The sequence below is a fragment of the Nematolebias whitei genome, chromosome 5, assembly GCF_014905685.2.
Source record: "Nematolebias whitei isolate Nwh7 chromosome 5, NemWhi1, whole genome shotgun sequence".
Lineage (NCBI taxonomy): Eukaryota > Metazoa > Chordata > Actinopteri > Cyprinodontiformes > Rivulidae > Nematolebias > Nematolebias whitei.
Window position 1 is genome coordinate 17,411,950 of NC_056502.1, and position 22,364 is coordinate 17,434,313.

Below are 22,364 nucleotides of genomic sequence, written 5' to 3' on the forward strand. Positions count from 1 at the left end.
AAAAGATAAAAAAGGTTAGGATTTACTTATTATCCATCTTTGGAGGAGTACTGGTTTCAGAATTGTTTTCATATATTTTAAATGTTTTATACGTTTCATTTTAAGTAGATGTACTTCATAAATAAATGAACGAGCTTGTGATACGCACAGTGAAAAGAGCATATCAACTATATGACTACTGATTGGATGTGAAGGCCATTAACCAAATACATGTTCAGCCGAAGGTTTAACATCTGTATTCAATCTACTGTATATGTGAAACCTAAAGCAATAGTTCAGCTCTTTTGAATTGGGGTTATGGGCTGTGCTTAATTTGAGCCGGATCCTGCCGGAACATGATCCGAGAACTCTCTTTTTTTGACAGGGTGCGTTTCTGGTAACGGTTTGCTTGGATCTGGTAACTCTCAGGCTTACTAATAATAAATTTATGAACAAATATGACTGCCTTGAACAAATAAAACGTATACTGACAATAATTACATAAACACTCATTTTAAACACAACTGCCACTTACAACTTCTTAATATCACATACAATCTGCCTCTTCAAGTAGCATTTCCAAGTCTGCCCTTAAAAAAATCTCTGTCCCTAAAAAAACAGTGGGGGTGAGTGCCGAACGAGCTAAGCAGCCAGTCGTACGCAGGCAGGAGCCCACAGGCAGGAGCCCACAAGCAGGAGCCCACAGGCAGGAGCCCACAGGCAGGAGCCATGAAGGTTTCACATGTGGAGTCAGACAGTGAATTCAGCGGAGAAGAGTCAGCTCGGAACCATCAAGTGTGGGGGGTGGGGTAGAATGCTTGACAAAAGCAGAGTATTTACAAATGTAGGTCTGTCGATAAAACGAGAAACTGCCCAGATGACCTGACTGACCATTATTAGATATTTAACCTGGATTATTGAGCATGAACTTTGATACAAACGTAGGTAAACGTAGATGTTTAACAACATGTTAAAACACACCAACATGCAGGAAATCTCATCTACTTTATTCAAAATTTTCTGTGGGAGGACCCCAGTCCCCACCCCCCACTCCCCCCAGTCAGCACACTCACTATTTGCGTTCCAGCATTGATCGGTTTATAAATTGAGCCCTGGTTATGTGTAGGGATACACTGATCCACATTTTTTTACTTCTGATCCCGATACTTAAATCTAAATATTGGCCGATACCGATCCAGTTCCGATATCATCATCATCATCATCATCATTGATTTTATACGAGGCTGTAATAATCTCCTCTCAAGTACAGTTTGTACAAATAAATGCATGCGTGTCCAAAAAGGCAACTTGAGGTAAGTTTTATTAATGTTGGATAAGTTTTAAAGTTGGAATTAAATTCTGCTAACACAAATCATGTTTCTTTTTATTCCTAGCTTTAAAGTGGATATTGAAGTGATTAATTTAAGTGATTGTTTAAAGTTGTTTTATTATTTTTTTAAACAAGGGGCAGATATAATATTTTTCTTCTTTCTGCACTCTTTCCATTCAATGTTTTGTTTTTGATGAATTTGTCTTGTTTCTTTTAAATGAATAAAATAAAATAAAATGTTAAATGGCTTCAAACATCTGCTAAGTTCATGGCATAAACCAACAGACATGTTCCTGTTTTTAGTATTTTACATCATTTTATAATGAACTATAGCTGTTTTTGTTTCATTTTTATATATATATAAATAATTTTCTTGTAATTTTCAAATCATATGTTTTTTTTATGATTGTTTACTGTTGTACTGATAAATATCTCCTGGAGGGTAAACTATATCTTGGCTGCAAGTATCAAGCTGCGAAATCCTCCATTTTCTACAAGTGATAGTGGTTGGTCATTAATTATGATGAAGTTTAGCAACTTTTCTGTAAACATTTGAGCTCCGGGGCTTCAGCGATGTCTTCTTCTTGTTCAATCCGAAGCAAGCAGCCTGATTTGGGGCAGCCATGCTCAGTCTGTCCCTCCTCAGAGACGGGCAGACTGAGCGGGGCAGAGTGGACGCGGCTAGCCGGGGTTGAGTTGGCTGTTTCGGGTTGAGCAAGAGTAGTGCCACGCTGAAGCCCCGGAGCTCGAACGTCCAACGTAAAACGAACTTTACCACGGTTTAATGTGGTGATACGGCTCTGCAGACATTGCATGATGATGTCTTGTTTTGTGGTGTTTCTAGTGTAAAATACTTCCACACAGCGGACATGTTTAGATGAAAAGTTGGTTAGCTGTTAGCCACAGTGCTACTGCACGTTGTAGCTGGCTGCAAACTATGAAATGGATTTCCTGAATGTGAGGCAGGTCTTATGACTCTGGGCTCATGAAACACGTCTCCGTTCAGGAAATCCATGCCATAGTTTGAAGCCAACATGCATCATGGATCGGAAATCTCTGCAGGTTGGATCGAAAAATGGATCGGTCACATCGTCACCGATACCCGATCCAGAAGTTTTTCAAATATTGGTACAGATACCGATATTAATATCGTCTCGGTGCATCTCTAGTTATGTGGAAAGGTTTTGAGAGGATAATGTCTCAACTGTTGTACAGAGCTCTTTTAATGACCTCAGTTTGGACAAATCCAGCTTTGTTTGTGATCACACCGATAACTCATCATCATCATCATCTTCATCCTGTCCAGCCTGATCCCTCTGTCTTGCCAATTGATGAAAGTCCTTCTTGCACTCTTTAGTGTCCAGCCTCCCATACAACTCATCATATGCCTTCTGCTTTGCCTTTGCTCTACGTTGCATCTCCTTATGTTCCTGTCTCCTCCCTTCAGTCCTCTCACTGTCATATTTCTTCTTGGCTAATCTCTTTCTTTGAACGGCGTCCTGCCCTTCACTATTCCACCACCAGGTTTCCTTATCATCCATTCTCTGTCCAGATGACACACCCAAAGTACCTTCTTACTGGTCTCTCTAATTATTGTTGTTGTAGCCCAGTCATCTGGAAGCTCTTTCTTACCACCCAGAGCCTTTAACAGCTCCTCTCTGAATTTCTCACAACATTCTTTATCTTCCACCATTCGGTCTTCTCTGATTTTACTCGTTCCTCTTCTTCACAACAACAGTCATTCTACACACAACCATCCGATGCCGTCTGGTCATGCTCTCCCATCACAACCTTACAGTCCCCAATCTCCTTCAGGTTTCCTCTTCTACACAGAATGTAGTCGACCTGCATACTCCTTCCTCCACTCTTATAGGTCACTCTATGTTCCTCCCTCTTTTGGAAAAAGGTGTTGACTAATCCAAAAATCCACCACCATCTGTCCTTACTGGTTTCTTTCTTTGAGAATGAACAAATGGCTAGTCCATGTGGGGCCAAACTACAGTGGTTTGAATGTTAAAAGATATATCTACAACAGGTAAGATAGTGATTGTTCATAACCTTTCCACAGAACCCCACTTACAATAACCCGAGCTATAACTTTAAGGTGACAGCAGCACACATATGTAGCTCTCATCTGAAAATAAAACATTTAATGTTCAATAAACGTGTTGAACTTTCAAATAGTTAGATTTTTCCCCTCTGTCAGTTTTATTCTGGCATACGAGCAGCAAAAGGAATTTGGTGGGGATGTCATGTCACTCCACCTCTGTTCCTCTCTGCTCCTCTCATCCATTTTCGTCATGCACCGAAGAGTCCAGAGACATGCTTGGGGCGTTTCGTCCTGAGAGCAATCCAGTCTGTCAATTTGTCCTTCAGCTGGACCTGTTCAGCCAGAGTGGAAATGCATACTTCCTACTGGTTTACTATGAAGTTTGACATCAAATTGTGTATTTCTAAAATTATATTTCTGACTCTTTTTTTTTTTTAGGTCACATTAACGTTTTTACTTTTAAAAAAATGAATTTTTTACTTCTACTTTGAGACGTGGATCCAAAGTAAAACATTGATATTTTTGTTGACTTCCAAACTTAACTTCTTGTACAAATTTACAATTTCATTTTTTTCTCTTTTTATTTTTTAACCCCTGTTCTAACTAAAATATGTCAACAAAAAACATTGAACAACTTTGGATATTGAGGCAGATATTTCTGGGGCCTTGAGGATTGAATAATAATTTAAAAAACTGGTCCGATCTTATTCTCTGATTGTCATGAACAGGTCAGTGTTGTTTCTTCAGTTATATTCCAACATGTGTTGCTCTGACAAATTCATTGTGTGAATGTTTATGAAGCATTCACACTATTGTGATCCATTTATCATCTGTATGTTTTTCGGCATCTTTCTCATTCTGCAATTTTTGTGCTATTTCAACAAATCATATATCAAAATGTTTTCAGCTCATCCAGGACAATCCTGCTATGACTTTTGGTATTAGTGCAACTTTAGCTTTTTGAAATATTTAGCCTTTTCTGACACTTTTTTTTCCTCATAGAAAATGATTTGAGCTCATTTTATATCCTTCAAATCTTTAGATCTGTTTACAACCTTTGACTGCTCATTTCACATTTTCTTTTGGTTCAGTTTCTTTCAGCTTCCTTGTGCAAATTTTAACCTTTTTTCAGCTACTTTCAGCTAATTTCAGCTGTTTTTCAGTTGTTTTGTGCTCCTTTCTGATTCTTGATGCAAATTACAATCTTTTTGTGCTTAACTTATTTCTGCTAATTTCAGCTTGTTATGCTCCTTTCAGTTAATTTCTGCAAGTTTAAACTTTTTCTAATATTTCAGCTGTTTTATGCTAATTTTACTTTTTTAGCTAATTCCACATTTTTTGCTTTCATTTCAACTTTTTTCAGCCCATTTCAGCAAAAATGTAGTCTTTCCACTTCCTTTTGGTAATTTAAGCTTGTTTAATTTTTTAGCTACGTCTCAGCTGTTTTTTTTTTTGTTTTTTTTTTTCTGATTTCAGCTTTTTCCAGATAATTTCCACTTTTTTGTGCTCATTTCTGCTCTTTTCAACCTAATTGGGCAAACACGTATTCCTTCTGCTTTCTCCTGCCAATTTAAGTTCGTTCTACATTTCAGGCACATTTTTAGCATTTTTTGCTCATTTCAGCTGTTTTCAGATAAATTGAAGTCTTTCATGGCAATTTTTGCTACTTTCATACTTTCAACCTAATTAACTTCTGTATGGAAATGTCATCTTGTTATACTCTATTCAGCTTTTTTAGCTACCATTTAGCTGTTTTTATGCTAATTTTAGCCTTTTCAGCTAATTCCATATTTTTAGTTCATTTCAGCTTTTTCTGCTTCTGGTATTTTAAGCCTCTTTCTGCCTTTTCAGCTATGTTTCAGCTTTTTTTGTTTGTTTTGTTGTCACTAATTTCAGCTTTTTTTTTTTTTTAGCTAATTTCCTAACATTGTGCTATTTTCTGCAAATTTATACCTAACTCAGCAAATATGTGTTATATTTGCTTTTTTCTGCTAATTAAGGTTTACTGTTTCATTTCAATTGAGCATGTTTTTTTTGTTGTTGCAAAGTTCACCTGTTTTCCAGCAAGTTCTTCAGCAATAAGCATTCACACTGCATTTTTGCACGAAATGCAATTTCTCTAGTTTATTTCTGTTCTGTCATCTGAATGCAAGTTAAAAACTGCTTCAGTTCATTCTCCTGAAATTACTTATCAGTTTGATTTATTCCTCCTTTAGTTTCAATCTAAAGGAGTGTAATTAATTTTACAGGTGGTTTAATACTTAGAGGGTGTTTTTAGGGAGATGGGGTTGAAATACGGCATTTGTCTAGTAAAAGGGTAGTTTATGTTTTTTTTTCTTCAGATTGCCAGATAGTATCTTCAACCCAGATGGATTCTTGTGAACTGGTAAGAGGAAAGTAAAAAAAGAGCAGGTCATCAGAGAAGATCTTCGTTGTAAAGGCAGTTTTCTGTTTGTTAATGCTCGTGTTTAATGCACTTTAAGGAGTAATAAAAACAATCACTGGATTATTAAAGAATAAAAATAAAAGACTAAGCATTCCTCATATAGTGCATTTCGCCCACCGACTTTCATGCAAAACGTTTAAACTAATATCATATGCTAACTTAATATTTTTTCAAGATTTTAGTCAAATCCTGAAAAGAACATTATGATGGCACACAATCAAAACAAAACTAAAACCTAAAATTTGAATAATAAACAATCCACTCATATAATGCTTTTATCTTAATCCAGAGTCTATAAAAGGCTTAATAATGTTTCTCCTTTATCTGATCACACGGAACGTTGCTTTCCATCTCAAAGTTTCATTCATTCTATATTTTGTTCTCACATTCTGCTCATGCTTTTTAGGGCATGCTGCAGGACTGAATCCCACAATCTTCAGATTAAATGTAAATTACTAATTTGTATTTTTTTAATCCTTCATTTAGGCTTCGTTCACGCTGCAGGAAAAACTGGTTCAGATCTTTCTCTTTTTTTCCATATGCAACACATATCTGATTGTTTTATTAGTCTGAACGTGAAAAAACACATTTTAAACATAAAGGCATTTTCATGTGGTATTAAATCAAAACGCATGCAAACTTTTTCTAACTGACCTCAGTCAAAAGTTATTGAAGTAAGGGTTTGCAGATCGATCAAACTGTTGTTAATTGATATCAAAGTCCTAAAGCTCTGAACTCAGCAGGTCTTCAGCAACAGAACAAAAGTTTACCGTAGTAACCCGCATCAAATTTTATCAGCCATTAAATGGTCGTTATTAGTTGTCATCATCCCCATATGTAGCGGTCAGACTGCCCTTCCTGTACCTCCTAGTGGGTTTAAAGGTACATTGTTAGCATTGTTACCGATGATAATAGACTCAGTTTTTACCTTTGTTAGAACTAATATAAACTAATATTATAAAAACACCTCGCACAAACAGCACATAGTGACGTAGACATTCTGCAGACGGAGGAGACGAGAGCGGTCAGCAATGTTTATAGATGCTCTCCAGATCACTGCAACAGTTCTGATAGGATATAATAATCAGGCAATGTCCTCCAGTGAGATCCGTAAACATTCTCGAGGTATGTCAAGGAATGGCCAAGAATAACGTCTATGAGAATCCAAGAGTCCTGAAATGATGACACAAAGTTTATTCAGCTGGTTCCATCTGGTTATCAGTTGGAAATTCCTCAGGGAGGGGGTGGTGAGCGTCAGATCACATTTTCTCCAGGCGAATTCAGATAAGATGGACTTCAAGGCCAGCCAAGGGAGCCAAATTCAGATAAACACACAATTGTTTGGGGACAGGCAGAACTTAATGACATCTACCTTGAGTCTGTGTTGGTCGACTCGGTTCCGAAATGTCCAAATTACATGGCCACACCGATGGAACGTGACTGAGTAAAATCCCCAAGATCTGATCCATTCAGCCCAAAGCATTGGAGTCTGGGTACTCGAGACACGAACCAAGCCATCATAAAGGCAAGCAGCGTGATCGGGTCCAAATTTGCTGCCGACGACTTCCTTGATTGTAGATAAAACCAGCAACCAGCCGAATCCAAAAAAGCAGGAACCAGTTATCGAAAATCCAATTAAATATGCGTCCTTAAAATCCACAGATGGCAGCAGAGATAGACACATCATCAAGTCTTCAAGTCGATGAGATATCCAGCTGCGTGCGTGCCAACAGGGCAAATCGGCTCGTCTAAAGTCTGTCTTCTCTTCGAAGAAATGTTGTAAATTGAGTTGAGGGACCAACTGATCAAAACAAGTCCATAATTATGGTTCGGAACATATGAAAGAGAGGCTCAGAAGCAGTTTCACAAACAGACAGAGCAGCAAAGCAAAGAGGAGAGGGAGGGGAGAAGCATCCGATCTCGGCGAGAGCAAGTGGTGAAGTTTAGGGTTGCTCCTCTGGGTCAGGTATAAGGTTAGGTTTAGGAAAAGGGTTTCACAAGCTGAAAAAAACAACAAAAAACACACTTCCTGGTTTACCCGTGCGACGCTGCCTATTATCAGCGATAATAACAATAATAACGTACCTTTAAACCTACTAGGAGGTAGGTGGGACAGTCTCACCGCTACATATGGGGATGATAACAACTAATAACGGCCATTTAATGGACTGATAACATCCGAAGCTGCTCCTGTAGTTACCTTTCTTTTTTCTTTTTAAAATTTGCCATGTCCTGAGGTCCGATTTAAATTCTAATGTGAACGATCACACACACAAACCATTTTTCAGAACTAAATAAATAAATAAATAAAATGCAAGCATTAAGACCTGCAGTGTGAATGTGGTACGTCTACAGCAGATAATGAAGTGCTTTAAAATACAAACTCCTGCTCAGACTGAGGAGTTGGGTTGACCGAGGAGGACACAGAGCTGTTTGACTGCATGTGTAAAAAACAACTTTATCTAAATATAGGAAGTTAGATCTGGTGGTTCAAGAATAATTACTATCAGATAGTTATGTAGCTATAAAAGAAAGTGCATGTGCACGGTACATTTTAAAAAAGCGTATCAAGAAACTGGTTTTAGTTAGTGTTATTGTGAATGTTGTTGCTTTATTGAGACAGAAGGTCATTTAGCTCACTTTGTTTAAACACTAAAAGGTCTTCAAATTCATGCTCAATAATCCAGGTAAAAAAATCCACCAAAGTTCAGTCAGGTCATTATTATAGTCATAGTCTGGATTATTGAACATGAACTTAGGTGTTTTGAACCACTTTGGTTATGGCTGCTTCAGACGAGTCGACGGGGGAGAGGGCAGACTCCAGAAACCATCTTATCACCATCAAACTGGTTGGTCCACTATGGGAGTGTGCTGCTTGTGGGACTCAGTTTGTTGTGGCTCCTCGGACTGATGAAGTCCTTTGGATGAAGGATGAAATGTTTCAACAAAACAAACAAAACAAAAAAAACATCCAGATGACCCAACTGAACTCTGTTGGACTAGTAAAAAAAAATTGGAATTTTTACTAATCTGCATTTGGTGCTCAGGTGAACAAGGAAAAGCTCAAAGGATCTCAGAGTTTACTGACAAACGAGACTCATCTTTTTTTTTTGTTCGATTTTTTTCAGAGATTTGTCAACAATTCAAAAACCAACATACCTTTGTGATAGTTACAAATAAAACAGCATAAACCTGAAATGTGAAACACTACTATCCATCCATAAATGAAAAACAGCATAAAGTAGGTGTTAAATGATGCTGGCTTTCAGGCTGTTCATTGAAAACCACACACACACACGCGCGCGCGCGCACACACACACACACACACACACACAGTTCACTTCAACTCATTCGATAAAGCTTGTAGCCGTCAGTGTTCTGCTTTCTACATCCCACACTTTCCAAACTGATTCATTTGTCCACATCAGCTCAAGGACGGTGCTTTGAATTGCAGAATATATTACACATAAAAACAGACAAAAAATCCTTCAGAGTGCATTCATCATCATGTTCAGCAAGGTCACATGAGTGCAGCGGCCTGCCGACGAGAGAACGCTGAGCCACTTTAAGATGACTACATTTCACATCAGATAGGATGTCTGTGTGCTTCAGCAGCGTTCGTCATCAATCGCTCCCTTAATCTGCGTTTGCATTCTGATGTATCCACATATTACTCAGCCGTTCCTCTGTGGCGCAGAACGTTTTGGAATTGTGGGGATAAAAAGTGTGTTAGTGTGTTTGTTCGTAGTCTCTCTAGATGCTTCTTGGTCTTAATGGTATCAATTCAACATCAAACATGCAATTAAACACACACAAAGTCTAGTTTGTTAATCCTCACTCTAATGATTTTCACTTGAGTATTTTTCTGACACAAAAATGCACAAAATCAGCTCCACACTCACGTTTATTGCTCGTAGCATTATAGTTATGAGACGCAGGGTTTCGATTCACACTTGACAAAACTTTAAGGCTTTTCGTTTGGATTTGCTCGCGCAAGCTCGTCCTGTTTTAACCTCCCCCTCCTCTGCTACAACCTCATTTGTACTCTCAGAAGCAAACGAGGTGCGAGGGAAGCCGACGCCGTGGCGCTAACGAGAAAAATGCAGGTTTCAGCGTTGGCTCTCTGCAGCACATCTGCTTTAAACACAACCCCACTGGTGAGCTGAAATGTGACTTTCCTGGAGTTTGTGTCATCTCTCTCTCTCGCGTCTCATTTTTCATCCCCCACCTCCACCCCACCCCCCTGCTGGCTGCTTGCCATTCTGTCAGCCTTTTGTTCCTCCCGCCATAAATATGCCCATTAAACCACTACCAATGTCTTGTTTCTATTATTTACCACAGGAACATCAAATCGTCATTCCTATGGGCAGCCAGTGGTTGATTAGGTTTCATCAGCAGATGCAGGTGATTCAATGTTCAGGCAGTTCTAAATAACCCCCACTTTAAAAGCGATACTGGAACCGCCTTCTTCCACCAGAGTAATTCTGGTGAGCCACCTTCTCTCCTTTGGCTCCCTGTCAAATCTAGAATTGAATTCAAAATCTTACTGCTAACCTACAAAGCCCTCAACAACCTAGCTCCATCTTATATTACAGATATTAATGTTCCATATTTTCCTAACGGAGCACTTCGCTGTCAGACTGCAGGTTTACTTGTGGTTCCTAAAGTTTCCAAAAACAGAATGGGAGGAATATCTTTCAGTTATCAGGCTCCTCTTGTGGAACCAACTTCCAGTTTCGGTCCATGAGGCTGACACATTGTCCAGTTTTAAGACTGGACTCAAGACTTGCCTTTATTTTTTTCATTCAACCTTTATTGACAGGTAAATCCCATTGAGCCTTGAGGCCTCATTTACAAGAGAGACCTTTATGATAAATCCTATAGTTAGGGTTGGCTTGTTATGTTGCTATAGGCTTAGACTCTGGGAGAACAAATTGACCTTAAATGAATTGTTAAAATTAAATAGTTTTCATTTGATACTATTTCTATCTTAACGTGATTCTTGACCTGCCATTGTGTATCTGTTCCTCTCAAACCCAGCCGGTCAAAGCAGATGGCCGCTTGTCCTGAGCCTGGTTCTGCTAAAGGTTTCTTCCTCATGAGGGAGTTTTTCCTTTCCACTGTTGCCTTCATGCTTGCTCAAGATGAGAGTTCATGATGGAGTTAAACTCAAAGCAGTCTGCTCCTCAGAAAAATAATGTTACATTATTATTTTGTATACGAATGTTTCTGTTCAGTGCCCTGAGGCGACTTCTGTTGTGACTTGACACTATAGAAATAAACTGAATAGAACTGAATTGAATAAATACACGAATATTAAACTCTAGTTAGTACAGATAGCTGCAGACTTGCATGAACATTATAAACACCACAATCTACCTATGTGCCGTCCAAGTTTGTTTAACCTCCACATGTATTTTTTGTGCACCTGCTGGTTCCCATTTCTATCACCATAGGCTTTACAGTTTATAAAATTAATTTATTTGGTAGCTTTCTGAGAAAACAGGAGATTAAAAAGGGACAAGCTGTGCCACTGTGTGAAAAGTAAAAAAAAAAATTAAAAAAATAAAAAATCAATCCTAGCAGTGCCTCTAAAATCTACTTATTAATGTCAGATTGTGTTTTGACAGGTAGAATACATGCATGGGATTTTCTAGACAACCCACTGTGACACGCTTTACACATCCTTTAGATGACATATGTAAATTAAAACAAGTTTAAATAATTTAGACTGTCATCTTCTCGTAGGTTATACATTTTTTCTTCAACAAATCAGTGGTTTAAAAAAATATATAAAACATTGTTTTTCTTCTGCAGTTCTTAAAATTGACTATGGCCACAATGCAAACTGTTGATATTAGTGTGCCCTCATTGTAAAAACCCAGTAATCAGGCAGTGCAGAGGTTTCTGTGATAATAGGTGAGGGGACGAGGTGCACTTTAAATAAAGTTCATCACATAACTAAACAGACAACCGTGCACGCTCACACCTACAGGCAATTTACAATCACCAATAAATCTAGCATGCAGGTCTCTGGACTGTGGGAGGCAGAGAAAACCCATGCAGGCTCAGAGCACAACATGCAGACTCCCCACAGACAAGCAGAAAGGCACCAGCTGGCTGGTGAGACTAGCACCTTCACGCTGTGAGACACCAGTGGTAACCGCTGCACCACAATGCCACCTCAGTATTTGTACTGATCAACTAAATAAAGCTTAAGGTAAAAAAAATAAAAACAGTGGAGAAACAAGCACAATTCTTTTTAATAGTTTAACAGAGCTAAACTGCAGCATTATCACAGATCCTGTGCCATATCGCTCTTTTTTCTGAAAACCTAAATTTGTTAACTCTTAAACAATAATTTTACAAAAACCTACATTTTTTTATGTTACATTTGTAGTCCAGTTGTACGAACATCTTAGAAAAACATTAAACGTAACTGAGGTGGTTAGCTAGACAGTAGGCTAACAATATGTAAATTATTCTGCTTGCTCTACCTTTTGAATTAAGCTCACATAAAAACTAATTATACAGTTGATTTATTTTAAACTGATACAAAAAACTGAAACGGTAATGACCTTAGTTAAAAACAGCTAAATGTTTGCTCAGGAAAAGTTTGTAGCAGTCCCCATTCTGTTCCAAAGAAGTTGATGAATCTGCTAACTAGCTTTAAAATGAACACAAGTATTAAATGTTAATGTTGGCCAACATAAGTTAAAGCTGCTCTGATAAGAACTGAACATGTGATAATTGTTGAATTGTTCTCATGCAGCTAGTAAAATAAATAAATAAAACTGAAATCATCAGTGTTGTAAATGTTGTGTTTCAAGCTAATGCTAAAGCTAGCATGGTACCCAATGTGAGTTTTTTTCAACCATGCAGCCCCAACAAAAAGTCCATCCATCCTTTATCTTCCACTTCTTCCAGAGTCGGGTCGCGGGGTCAGCAGCTTGAGCCCTGCTCCCTTCAGGCAGGAGGTTGAGGAGCATTAAGTGTAGAACCACTAGACTGAGGAACAGCTTCTACCCGGAGGCTGTTAAGACTCATAAATCCCTAACCAGAAAAATCCCTGTAATGCCACTTTAATTGGTGATATGTCACTTTACCTGTGCTGCTGATTATCCTTGCTGCTGACTTCTTACCCATAAACTGCTGTATACCCATCTGCTCATAACAGACTCATGTTCAGGCTGCTGTTTAACACACTGTATTATATTACATTATTATTGTTTAGCGTATATCTTATATCCTTGTATACCGTTTCTTTTTTTATACTTTGTATTTTCGCTATTGTTGGATGTAACTGGGAACTTGAATGCACAGTTGTGTTCTGCCTCATGTACCACATGTGATGCGAATGACAATAAAGAACCTTGATGATAAAGCTGTCACTTTAAATAAAGTCAAAGTTTTACTTATTATATTAAAGCAGCTTAAACAAAGGATGTCTAAGTGAGAGGTAATCAAACTTCCATTTCTGGTTTAACTTCTTTCTCCGTTCAAATATGTTTCCTCAGTCTGATTAAACAAATCTGTGTCCAGGAAGTCCTGTTGATTGTTAGCATTCCTCCTGCTCCATGTGTCCTCTCCTGTTCTTCAAGGATAGGTTTTGTTTTCCTGCTGATGATTCGGTTCCACATCTCGGTGTCAGACTGAGAGGTAGGCCTGTCACAATAACAAATTTTGCTGGGCAATTAATTGTCTCAGAAATTATTGCGATAAACGATAATATTATTTGAAGAAGAAATGTTGGCTAATTTTATGTTGAGTGTAGTACCTTTTTCGACCACCAGATGGCAGTATAAGACAGTTTGAACCGAAGGATGGATAGTGAGAGTGTGAGCAGTGTGTCTCTTTAAGAAAAATGGGAGGGAGGCCTCTTGACGTGACATTGGCTGCCTTTCCTTTTTTTACGGTTCTCAAAATGGTGGACGCTTGGTGTGGTTTGAGCTATTTAGCATAGCATTTGTCACACAAAACTTTAATAAATAAATAAACAAAAAATCAGTAAACAAGTTAGCTTCTTTTTGCAGAGAAAAACAACATTTTTCACCAAGGCACGGGTTTCAACGTGAATTTTGGAGCTTCGACAAGACGGAGTTTTTTTTCCCCAGAGGTCGACCTGTTAGCTTAGCTCGTAGCTTAGCTTCTCATCTTAGCTGCTTTTAACGATCCAAAAATGCTATTTGTGACGGTTACAATGAATTTTAAAGAGAAAAGAGACAGGGAGGGGTCAGTGAAGAGCACCGGAGTTGAGCTTTTTGTCATCGAGTATCTTCAGTAGAAAGAGAGAGACACGAATAAACGATAAAGCCGATAAATGAAAACGAGGTTGATAATTTTCATTTATCATGCGATAAATTGATTTATTGTTTATTGCAACAGGCCTACTGAGAGGTGCACCCTGTAGACATTCTACCATTCCAGACGCCTTTAAAAAGTTCCTCATCCTCATGAGATCCTTTTTAAAAGTCTCACAGTCACTGGGTGTATCCTACAAACACAATGACCGTCACTTCTAATTGGTCACAAACTCGTGACTTTTCACTAACGAGAGATGAAGCCTTTGGATTAATGCGTCAGCTCGAGGGAGAGCAACAGAAGCTCAAAATGTGGTTAATCATTTAATAGTTTTAGTCATCTATAAAAAGATTTGAACTGGCTCTAAAATACAGAACAAAGTGCGCTCCTTGAAGTAATAGGAAATATGTCATTTTAAATCCCACTGCAAGACGATTCATTATTTTAAGGAACATCTGGGAATCCTAAACTCATATGAAGTTGATAACACAGCAAGTGACATATATTTCACTCTTTTTCCTCAAAAAATAAACTAACTGAAATAAAAAGCTCTCTTACATATATAAAAAAAAATAAAAATAAAATTGAGTTAACATTTCTGATCAGTTTGATGCTTAAACAGAAGCACAACTTTTTGTTTCTCGAACAAAATGGATTTCCGTTTCGGCTGGGTTGCCAGGCGACCAGCGTAAGTGCAGGTGATGTTCATAAAATAAATGAAAAGTGCCTGAATTTGACTTGGATGCTTCAGGGTCCTGTTAATGCATGCTCTCAGTCACACCTGAACACAGAGAAATCACTTCTAATGCGATTAGTAACACCAGCTCGAGCGTTTGTGGGGAATTAACACCATCAGACTGTTGTTCATCAAGATAATGGCGTGTAGCTTCCTCTTGCAAACTGTGGTCCTTTTGTTTCTGGTAGGCAAATGATTACAAACATAAATGTGTGTGATACAACACGATGTCATAAGGGAAGGTAGCTGAAAGATTTGAGTTTACTTGATGTAAAGCCTTTTCAGATGGTCTCCATGATGGGTGCAATGAAGTCAAACAATTAGCAAAAAATCCCAACATTCAGTCAAATGAGCAGCGAGCCATAAACGTTTCCAATTCCATGTTAAAATTAAACTGAACAAAGTCTTGAAATGATGTCAAAACCTACATTTAATCAAACATTTTTGCTCCAGAGCCCCGAGTTTTGTGTGATGCCTCAACACAATGAACACCGACTTCTCAGTGATGTATAATGACCATAAATTATGTTAAATACCAAAAAGAAGTTAGAGGTTTTAATTTATAAACTATAACTTTTTGCTTCAGCCAATCGTAGACAAGCTGGTGCCAAGAGATGAGAAGGAGGTGGGATGCCTGAACTTCTTGTATGTTTAATTCTTACTTGGCATTTGAGGATGCAGCAACAAACTGCGTTCACTGAAAGTTTCCAGAGCATTCTGGAGAGATTTCTACCGTATTGAATGGTTTTATTTTTATGTAGAGCTGAGGTTGAAGTTGGAGCTGCTCAGTGAAGGATTTCAGCTGTTCTTTGTCTGCAGACATTTCTGCAAACACTCAATCTTCGAATATTGATTAAAACGGGTGATAAATGGGGCTCCAGGACGTTCGAAAACATGCAGTTGCTGTATTGTTGCTGAATATTGCAAGAACACTCTCCAAACAGTTCAGATATTAACAGCCTACGATTGTTTCTAAAAACAATCTTACAAAACGGACATTATACATTAATGTTGCCATGACGATAAACTTTCAACATATTGCAATTAGTTATTGAAAAAAATCGGTTTAATCACACAGTCTTTTAACGAAACTGAACTTGCATCAGATTTTAACATGATTCAACTTCAAGTGGCAATGCCAAAAACACCTGAAAAAATACTCAATTCAGTTAGTATAAATACTGTTATTGAGCTTTTTGGAATAAATTCAAAATCTTGATCTCTCTGTAAAGGCAACACTCTGAGTTTTTAACTTCAGCTGCTATAATTATTGTAACTGTAAGTATGTAGTTATTGAAGTTGAAACACACAAAATTCTGATTTTTTTTCTCATCTGAAATTTTTTAATTATTTATTTATGTTGCAGATAAGGTCGCTGGTTCAAATCCCAGCCTGGGGCTTTTCTGGGAGAAGTTTGCATGTTCTCTTTGTGCATGTGCGAGTTTCTCTGGGTACTCAAGTTTCCTCCCACAGACCCAAAACATGCATGTTAGGCTGATTGGTAACTCTAAATTGGCCCTAGGTGTGAGTGAGAGTGTGAATGGTTGTTTGTCTCATTTGTCTCCGTGTCCCTGTGATGGACTGAAGACCCATCCTGGGTGCATCCCGCTTCTCGCACAGTGATGGCTGGACATGGCATGGGCACCAGTGACACCCGTGACCCGAAAAGGAAGAAGCGTGTAAAAGATAATGGATGTATTTTTGTTCCTGCATACGGAGGGATGGAGGGGTGGACTGGGAAATTATATGAGGCTGCAGCATCAAGTCTCATCTATTACCAGTTCAAATTCTGTAACAATAGCATAAAAAAAACTAGGGACGCATGATATTGGATTTTTGGCCAATATGCCGATATGCTAAAACTTATTTGGCCGATAACCGATACAGATATTTTTTATACTTTCCTTTGTCAGAACATAGTCCTCTTATTTAGGCTTATTTGCTACAAAAATTGTGCAACAGTTGTAAGAGCTGGTGACATATACAAAGTACTCAGTAACAGCCATATGATATGCATATCACTTTAACTTATATTAAATAAAAAGTGTTAAATGTTATTTATTAGCATTAGTCACCTGTGATGCTGTCTCACTTGTGGAGATTTGGTCTGGGTTCCTAGCTGCAGTGTGGGATCCTCTGCTCTGTTGTGCATGAAGGACAGACTTTTTAAGTTCAAAGTTTTTGTTTATCCATTTTGCCGTAAGACTAATCATGCTAACGACGCTAACACTTGATGTCCAAATGTCCGTGGTAAAACTCACCCAAGTGCTATCGGCTATTTGCTTCTCAATAACGTCGGAAATGACGGCTTGTAACTTGGGTAAGGTTACATCAGAAAAATATCTCTGACTGGGGACGATGTAGTGAGGCTCAACGTCGTCCAAAAATCTTCAGAATCTGACATCCTCAACAAAAAAAACTTCCACACAGCCGACATTTTGACTTCTTCCTCTCCGCTTTGATCAGATCAGGTAGGCGCGCGTGACGTCATCACGATGTGCTGGCGCTGCAGGCATCCCTGTTACTGGACTGTCATACAAAAACAGCGTCTTTTATATCGGTGAGTTATTTTGATGGAATGGACGATGTCCGATATTTAACTTTAACACTAATATCGGCCGATACCGAAACCATGCCGATAATATCGTGCATCCCTAAAAAAATTATCATTATGGACATATTTTTATGAGAGCATCCATCCATCCATTTTCTTGCACTTATCTGGGGTCGGGTCGCGGGGATAGCAGCCTAAGTAGGGAGGCCCAGACTTCCCTCTCCCGAGCCACTTGGACCAGCTCCTCCAGGGGAATCTCAAGATGTTCCCAGGCCAGCTGAGAAACAGTCCATCCAGTGTGTCCTGGGTCTTTCTCTGGGTCTCCTCCTGGTGGGACATGTCCGGAACACCTCACCAGGGAGGCATCCAACACAAAAATAACCAACTCTGAAATTCACAGATATTGAGTTTGACGTTGATGAGTTATCTTGAGCATGGGCACTAAATCTCACCATAATGTATGAGAATCATTTACAAAGTTTGATTAAAACAGCTCTAAAGTCCCTTCAAAAATTCAGTTCAGTTTATTTCTATAGCACCAAGTCACAACAGAAGTCATCTCAGGGCACTGAACAGAAACATTCATGTATAAAAATAATAAGTTAACAAAAATATTCATAAAAAATAATAAGTTAACACTATTTATCTGAGGAGCAGACTGCTTTGAATTTAACTCCATCGCAGAACTCTCATCTTGAGCAAGCATGAAGGCGACAGTGGAAAGGAAAAACTCCCTCATGGGGAAGAAACCTTTAGCAGAACCAGGCTCAGAACAAGAGGCCATCTGCTTCAACCCACTGAGTTTGAGTGGAACAGGAAGGAGGAACAGATACACAATGGCAGGTCGAGAATCAAGATAGAAATAGTATCAAATGAAAACTATTTAATATTAACAAGTCATTTAAGGAAATTAGGTCAATTTGTCCTCCAGCAGTCTAAGCCTATAGCAGAATAAGCCAACCCTAACTATAGGATTTATCAAAAAGGAACGTCTTAAGCCCAGTCTTCAAACTGGACAATGTGTCAGCCTCACAGACAGAAACTGGAAGTTGGTTCCACAAGAGAGGAGCCTGATAACTGAAAGATCTTCCTCCCATTCTGCTTTTGGAAACTCTAGGGACTGCACATAACCCTGCAGTTTGAGTGCAAAGTGCTCTGTGAGCAAAATATGGAACAATAAGATCTTGAATATAAGATGGAGCTAGGTTGTTGAGTGCTTTGTAGGTTAGAAGTAAGATTTTGAATTAAATTCTGGATTCTTCTCATCGTATGATGATGTGTTACACTCTGCCATAAAAGGCTGCAGGTGATATGTATTCCTTCAAGGAATGCTACGCCTTCAATAAGAATGTTTTATTTCATTTTGTTTTATACCCATCTGTGTTTTCATTTTGCTTAGTCCAGCTGCACATTCATGTACGCTGAGCACAGACTTGGTGGAAAGCATGATGAGATAATGAGCTTTTATGGCTTCTTCAGGAAGGCAAGGAACCCCCCCCCCCCCCCCCCCCCACACACACACACACGCGCAGGGCTTTCCCCAAATCTTTCCACACGCCTGACGCAAATGTAAAGGCAAATACACGTCAATTACAACACACTGGTCTCTGTAATAAGACTCTCGATTCATATGTTCACAATGAATATCTGTGAATCTGTATGTGTGTGTGTGTGTGTGCGTGCGTGTGTGTGTTGTAATGATTTAGCCTTGGGATTCTCTGCTGTCAGAGTAATGCCTTCTTGCAATCAGTCTCCAGGGAAACAGGCAGTAGGCAGAAAAACGATTTCACCTTACCAGGATAAACGTGCACACACGCACGCGCCTGCACACACGCACTTGACTTCACTTGGGCATAAGCTATTACAGCCGTACACACTCAATTAATTCCAGACAAAAGAGATGTGGACGCTCACATTAGCAGGTGCATCCAGTGGTTTTACTTTGACAGCACCGAATACAAAATGGCACAAAGGCACACATTCCATAGGTGTGTATACACACAGGGGACGATACACACACTGTGACATGACTGTTTACTGCGGGATGATGGAAGTGCACCAACACACTCACATACAGATGGAGGTAGCCTTGTTACACTGAAAGAAATGGACAGATTTATACCAGTTACTCGCGATACCTGAGGGATCTAGAGTCCCTTAGAAGCTTGTGATGAAGGGAGTACAGCTTGGATAAATGAGGAGGAGGAAGCAGCACCGAAGTGCAAAGATGGGTGATAGCTGCTTTAAAGAAAATGTAAGCATTTTAATCCCCCCCATCATCATCACGAACTGGCTGAAGAGCACAGAGCCTCTGAGAGCGGTCAAGCAGAGCGAGGTCTGGAGAGGTCTACCAATAAATGTCTGTGACAGATGTCAGACAGGAAAGCAAGGATGCGGAGAGAAACATGGCATAGAGAAAGTGTGGGGAGGATGAAGAAGATGCTGTAAGCCAGCTGAGGTGACTTTCACCCCCCTTGGGAAAATGGAGACATATTTAAGAAATACCAGTGGGAGGAACATAAACACTGCCTTTAAATGAGACAAAGGACCAAAAGGAGATCTGAGGAGAACTCTGTAGTTTATCTGTGTGAGTCAAGAAAACAACCCAAAAAAGCTAATTATAGAGGTTTCTGTTTTAATTACTTTGCTTAGTTTTGTCCAATGGAAACAAAAAAGGTGCAAAAAAACCCCGCAACTTTTATAAAGTAGTTCTTGTAGCTCTTCTGGGTTGTTTGAACGGCTCTTCATTCAGTTAATTAAATGGTTTTAGCATCCGTGACGCCTGTGAAAGAGACAGTTCTGTGTGCATTTATGAGCATATACCAGCGCAGTAACGTTCAAACGGTTTCATCTTATCCCTGAGAGCTGGTCAAAGGAGAACTAAAGACCTCCGTTTGCCTCTTTTCATGCCAGACTTTCAAGTTAAGATCAAGTTATGCTGAGAAGTGAAGAGTTGTATTGGAAACCTTGAAAATAACATTATGCTCCATCTCATGCAAAAGTGGGTTAGTGGTTAGCACAGTTGTCTCACAACAACAAGGTCCTGGATTCAAGCCCCAGGTTATTGTTCTCGTGTTTGTGACGGTTTTCTCCGGCTTCCTCCCACAGTCAAACCTGCATGTTAGATTGGCTACAGGCCCAGACCTCCCTTGCAAAAGAGATATGTGAAAATGGGATTTTTCTTCTTAAATAATGGTTAATAAAATAATAATAATAAAATAGCTGAACAGTAATTTGAGTAATAAATAATGTCAAATCAAAACAGCTGTTTCCAGTTGTTTTTTGTGCCACGTCGCAGAGCTAAGTGGGCGAAATGGAAATACCCTCCATCTATGCACGTGGTGAGCATAAGTGAGGTACTGATTCCCATTTTGGTGTGTGGTTGCATCTAGGTGTAAAAAAGGTTTCTATCAAAAACTGAGTTGTAAAGATAAAATCCAAGATGGCCACCACCAACCAGTTACCCTAACCATGCTTTCAAGTTTTTATACTTCTTAAAAAGTACAGTTTCATCAAATAAGCAGGGTGGCCCTTGAGGTGGCTGAAGAATAATTTATTTTGACCAAGGCCACCATTGGCCACCCCCTGGCTCTGCCATTGCACCTGGACGTGGATAAAATTGCTCCCTCCACTCACCACGATCCATCACTTTGTACTGCCTATGACAAAACAAAAATAATAAAAATAAAACTACCTTCAGAGGTGGGACTTTTACTCACTTTTAAATGTCGTGCACTGAATATATTAAGGTTTACTTTCATTCCCCGTTTGATTCCAGTGCAGAAAATTGAAATCTACAAACATTCACTAAACCCCTCAGTGACAGGGAACATCGGTTTATCACTTTTTGATTATTTTTAATAAAGGCCAAAAGCACCTTAAGCAAAGTTAACAGTGCTGGGGCAATAGTTTCAAGCACATTTGATAAAATCTGTGGGTGATTTCCAATGCATGTGCTGAGAAACAGTGGGTACAGTACACGCTCGATATAACTCGGCCCTCTGTGCCACACGTGTCATGTCAGTGTGCTAACAGTGTGTCATGTGAGTCTGACAACAGCTGTGCGCCCTTCACAACAGCCGTGCTGCATCACAGTCCTAAAACATGCCGTGAAGCGCTGCCCCGGGGACCGTGTGGGCTTTTGTGAAATGATCGGCCCACCTGACACTGACAGGCCACATGTTGAGGTCCGGAGAGTCCGAGATCCTCGGTTATTCTCAGAACGAGACGCACATCTGACACAGCCCCCTGTTCATGATCCAATCAACAATAGATACCTTCTAACAATGACACTACAACTGCAAGACTTTTTGAAGGCGAACTGTGAAAATGAGTTACAGCAACAATATAAAAATATATTCTGCCTTTATTCTATATGTTTTATAGTGTGAATGATGAGTCAGCATTTGTATTGTTCTTTTTCCGTTTATAGTTTCTTCTATTTTTTTAACAACTAAAAAAACATTTTTTTGTTCGTTTGTTTTGTTTAGTTTTTTTTTTAATTAATTATTATTATTTTTTACCATTAATATAAAGAAAATGTTCAGCTCGATCAGAAATACTGCACTTTTACTTGTTTTTTTGTAACTTTTATATTTTATTAAAGTATTTACCTTTATTTTAAATCAAATTCAACAGAAATACATTGAGATCTAGTTTGTGTAAAGAAAAAACAATTACAAAAAGTTAATAAAAAGACCTGAATTAATAAAAAAATTTAAAAAAAAGAAATGCACCGAGATCTCTTGAACTACTTCAGAGTATTTTTTCTTGAAATCTGCTTCACCATACACACAGCCTATATTTTTGTATTTTTATGCTGCTTTTAACTATTAACTATTGGCTAAAAGCCATTTTAGCTATTATTCTGCAACTTACGCAACTTTGCAATCGCGACCCGACTTCGGAACAAGCGGAAGATGATGGATGGATGGATGGATGGATGGATGGATGGATGGATGGATGGAT

General features: G+C 38.9%; 1 protein-coding gene across 1 annotated transcript in view; it reads right to left on the reverse strand.

Moving 5' to 3' along the window:
- The window catches only part of kcnn3 (potassium intermediate/small conductance calcium-activated channel, subfamily N, member 3), a 109,178-nt gene that overhangs the window by 70,650 nt on the left and 16,164 nt on the right, over nucleotides 1-22,364 (reverse strand). The gene's annotated exons all lie outside the window — the stretch shown is intronic.